The sequence below is a fragment of the Mastomys coucha genome, unplaced genomic scaffold, assembly GCF_008632895.1.
Source record: "Mastomys coucha isolate ucsf_1 unplaced genomic scaffold, UCSF_Mcou_1 pScaffold19, whole genome shotgun sequence".
In the NCBI taxonomy this organism is placed as follows: Eukaryota; Metazoa; Chordata; class Mammalia; order Rodentia; family Muridae; genus Mastomys; species Mastomys coucha.
Genome location: NW_022196901.1, coordinates 6,572,236 through 6,577,471, shown reverse-complemented (window position 1 = coordinate 6,577,471; position 5,236 = coordinate 6,572,236).

Sequence of the window (5,236 nt, the reverse complement as noted above, 5' to 3'; positions counted from 1 at the left end):
AAACTAAGAGCTGGTTCTTTGAGACAATCAGGAAGATAGACACACCCTTAGCAAAACTTACTAACGGGCAAAAAAACAGTATCCAAATTAACAAAATTAGAAATGAAAAGGAAGAAATAACACAAACTGAAGAAATTTAAAAAATCATCAGATCCTACTACAAAATCCTGTACTCAACAAAACTGGAAAATCTACATGAAATTGATGAATTTTTATACAAATTCCAGGTACTAAAGTTAAATCAGGACCAGATAAACTATCTAAACACTCCCACAACCCCTAAGGAAGTATAAGCAGTCATTAAAAGTCCCCCAACCAAAAAAATCCCCAGGACCACATGGTTTTAGTGAAAACTTCTATCAAATTTTCAAAGAAGACCTAATGCCAATACTTCTCAAATGATTCCATAAAAAAGAAACAGAAGGAACACTTGTCTTAATCACTGTTTGTATTCATGCACAAAGCATCATGACAAAGAAGCAAGTTAGAGAGGAAAGGGTGTATTCAGCTTACACTTCCACATTGCTGTTCATCACCAAAAAAAAAAAAAAAAGAAAAAAAAAAATCAGGACAGGAACTCATACAGGGCAGAAACTTAGAGACAAGAGCTGATGCAGAGGCCATGGAGGGTGCTGCTTAGGCTACTCAGTTTGCTTTCTTATAGAAGCCAGGGCTACCAGCTTAGGGTTGGCACCACTCAAAAATGGGCTTGGCCCTCCCCCTATTATTATTGATTAAGGAAATACCTTACAGCTGGATCTCATGGGGGCATTTCCTCAAGGAAGGCTTCTTTCTCTATGATATCTCCAGATTGTGTCAAGTTGATACAAAAAAATCAGCCAGCACAACACTAATTCATTGTATGAAGCCACAATTATGCTTATACCTAAACCTCACAAAGACCCAACAAAGAAAGAATTTCAGACCAATTTCTCTTATGAATATGCAAAAATACTCAATAAAATTCTCAAAAACCGAATCCAAGAACATATCAAAATGATTATCCATCATGATCACGTAGGCTTCATATCAGTGATGCAGGGATGGTTCAATATATGGAAATCCATCAACATAATCCATTATATAAACTCAAAGAAAAGAATTACATAATCATCTCATTAGATGCTGAAAAAGCCTTTGACAAAATACAACACTCCTTCATGTTAAAACTACTGGAAAGATCAGGAATTCAAGGCACATACATAAACATAATAAAAGCAATATACAAGCCAACAGCCAACATCAAATTAGATGGAGAGAAACTTGAAACAATCCCACTAAAATCAGGAACAAGACTACCCACACTCTTCCTATTTATTCAAAATAGTACTAGAAGTTCTAGCTAGAGCAATTAGAAAACAAAAAGAGATCAAAGGGACACAAATTCGAAAGGAAGAAGCCAGTTTGTGGATAATATGACAGTGTACATAAGCAAACTCAAAAATTCTACCAGAGAACTCCTACACCTGAGAAACAATTTCAGCAATGTAGCTGCATATAAAATTAATTTAAACAAATCAGAAGCCTTCCTCTATACAATGGATAAACGGGCTGAGAAAATAATTAGGGAAATAACACCCTTCACAATAGTCACAAATAATATAAAATATTTTGGCGTAAGGCTAATAAGCAAGTGATAGATCTATATGACAAGAACTTTAAGTCTCTTAAGAAAAAAATCAAAGACTTTGGAGATGGAAAGAACTCCCATGCTCATGGATCAGTAGGATTAACATAGTAAAAATGGCCATCTTACAAACAGCAATTTACAGATTCAATGCAATCCTCATCAAAATTACAACCCAATTCTTCCCACAGATAGAAAAATCAATTCTCAACTTCATCTGGAATAACAAAAAACCCATGGTAGCAAGAAGAGTTCTAAACAATAAAGAACTTCTGGGGTAATCACCATCCCTGATCTCAAGCTGTACTACAGAGCAATACTGATAAGAAAGAAAGAAAGAAAGAAAGAAAGAAAGAAAGAAAGAAAGAAAGAAAGAAAGAAAGAAAGAAGAAAAGAAAGAAAGAAAGAAAGAAAGAAAGAAAGAAAGAAAGAAAGAAAGAAACAAACAAAGAAAGAAAGAATCCTCATGGCATTAGTACAAAAAACAGACAGATCCATCAATGGAATAGAATTGAAGACCCAGAAATAAACCCACCTGCCTATGGTCACTTGATATTTGCCAAACAAACCAAAAATGTACAGTGGAAAAAAGAAAGCATTTTAAACAAATGGTGCTTGTCTAACTGGAGGTCTACATGTAGAAAAATGCAAATTGATCCATTTTTATCTCTTTGTATGAAGCTCAAGTACAAGTGGATCAATGACCTCCACATAAAACCAGATACAGTGAATCTAATAAAAGAGAACGTGGGAAAGAACCTTGACAACATTGGCATAGGGGAAATGTTCCTAAACAGAACACCAATGACTCAGGCTCTAAGAACAATTGACAAATGGGACCTCATGAAACTGAAAAGTTTCTGTAAGGCAAAGGACACTGTCAATAGGACAAAACAGCAACCAACAGATTAGGAAAAGATCTTTTCCAATCCTACATCTGACAGAGGACTAAAAATCCAAAACATACAAAGAACTCAGGAAGTTAGACTCCAGAAAAACCAAATAAACCAGTTAAAAATGGGATACACAGCTAAAAAAAGAAGTCAAAACTGAGGAATATCAAATGGCTAAGAAGCACCTAAAGAAATGTGCAAAATTCTTAGTCATCTGGGAAATGCATATGAAAACAACCTTATATCATATTAACAACCTGAGATTCCACCTTATACCAATCCGAATGGCTAAGATAAAAAACTCAGGCAACAGCAGATGCTGGCAAGGATGTGGAAAAAGAGGAGTACTCCTCCATTGTTGGTGGGATTACAAGCTGGTACAGCCACTTTGGAAATCAATTTGGTGGTTCCTCAGAAAATTAAAAATAGTTCTTCCTGAAGACCTAGCTATACCACTACTGGGCATATACCCAAAATATGCTTCAACATATAACAGGAGCTCCAGTATGTTAATAGCAGCCTTGTTTAAATAGCCAGAAGCTGGAAACAACCCAAATACCCCTCAACAGAAGAATGGATACAGAAAATGTGCATTTATACAATGTAATACTATCCAGCTATTAAAAACAATGACTTCATGAAACCCTTAGGTAAATAGAACAAACTAGAAAATATCATCCCGAGTGAGGTAACCCAGACTCAAAAGGACATACAGGATATTTACTCATTGATAAGTGAATACTAGCCCAAAAGTTCACAATACCCACAATACCACTCACAGACCACATGAAGCTTAACAGCCAGAAAGGCCAAAGTGTGGATTCTTCAATCTCACTTAGAAGAGGGAACAAAATAATCATGGGAGGCAAAGGGAGGGACTTGGGTGGGAGTGGAAAGGAGTTGGAAAGAGGTTGTGGAGGATCAGATATGAGAAGAGAGAGGAGAGAAATCCAGAGGGCCAGGAAAATGAATAGAAATATGTAGCAGCAGGGGGTGGAGGAGAGTGGTGGGAACCACTAGACTGTCCTGGACTCCATGGATGAAGAGGCTTCCAGGACCCAATAGGGATGACACTAGCCAAAATACCTAACATAGGGGTTATAGAGTGATGGGAACACCCACCCATCTAAAAATTTTTAAATCAAAATAGTTCCTGTCTAAAGGAAAGCAGGGACAAAAAATGGTGCAGAGACTGAAGGAAACGACATCCAGAGACCACCCCACCTTGGGATCCATCCCATCTGCTAACACCGAACCCTGACACTATCGCTGATGCCAAGAAGTACTTGCAGACAGGAGCCTAGTGTAGCCATCCTCTGTGAGACTCTGCCAGCACCTGACTAAGACAGATGCAGCTACTCCAAGCCAACTATTGGACTAAGCCTGGGGATCCTAATAGAAGAGTTAAGGGAAGGACTGGAAGAGCTGAAGGAGACTACAATCCCATAGGAAGAACAACAATATCAACTAATGAGATCACTCAAAGCTCCCAGGGACTAAACCAGCAACCAAAAGAGTATACACGGATGGGTCCATGGCTCCCACTATATATGTAGCAGAGAACTGCCTTATCTGGCATCAATGTGAGGAAAGGTGTTTGGTTCTGTGGAGGCTTGTTGTCAAAGTGAAAGGGAATGCTCTAGGGGTGAGGTGGGAGTGGGTAGGTGGGGGTTAGGGACCACCCTCTTCGAGGCAAAGGGGAGGGGAGATAGGAGTTTTGCGGAAGGGAGACTACAAAGAGGGACATTTTAAATGTAAATAAATAAAATAATAAAAAAGAAAAATTAGAACATTCTGAAACTATATGAACTACAATGTTCTAGTTCAAATATACATAGAATTTAATCATATTTTTATTGGTGGAAATGCATCATTTGTTGGTAAAAAATACATTTAAAATAAATTTTTTACATTACTCATTTCTGGATCATATTCTACACTTTCCAAACTCCTCTCTGGTTAATATTGTATTAGTTGATGAGGGTGAGAAAAGGTGACTGCAGAGTCCAAAGGAGGACATTGGGTACCCGGAAGCTAGAGTTAGAGATGATGCTGAGCCACCTGTCATGAGTGCTAGGAACCAAACTCTGCTTCTTGCAAAAGTAGTACATGCTCTTAACTCTCTAGCCCTTAAAAATGTTTGTGTTGCATTTTTCTAAAATATGTTTACATGAAACGGAAATTATTTTGCATATTTCTACAAAAAGAGAAATGTTATATGTTGAGTTGAATCTTCTTCATGTTTATGTTTTGGTTTCAAAGAACAGGTAGGAAAATACATATTAACTTTAATTTTATTTATTCACTTTCAATTTTTCATATTTATTTTTCTTTTTACTGGGTATGGTTTTTTGTTTTGTTTTGTTTTGGTTGTTTGCCTGCATGTTCATCTGTGCACCACTGGCATGCTTTGTACCCAGAGGCCAGATGATGGAATCAGATCCCCTTGACCTGCGAATTACGGATAGCTACAAGCTGCTATGTAAGTGCTGCTTGACCTGAGAGTTACAGATAGCTACGAGCTGCTATGTAAGCGCTGTTATGGAACCCTGCCTTCTAGAAAATCAGTTAATACTCTTAACCAGTGAATCATCTTTTCAGCCTCAGCATTTTTCATATATTTGTTCATAATTTTGTTTTAATTTTAATCAAATGTTGGTAAATCAAATACATTTTAATTATTGCTTTTTGGTAAATGTCATTGAATAAGTGTGTG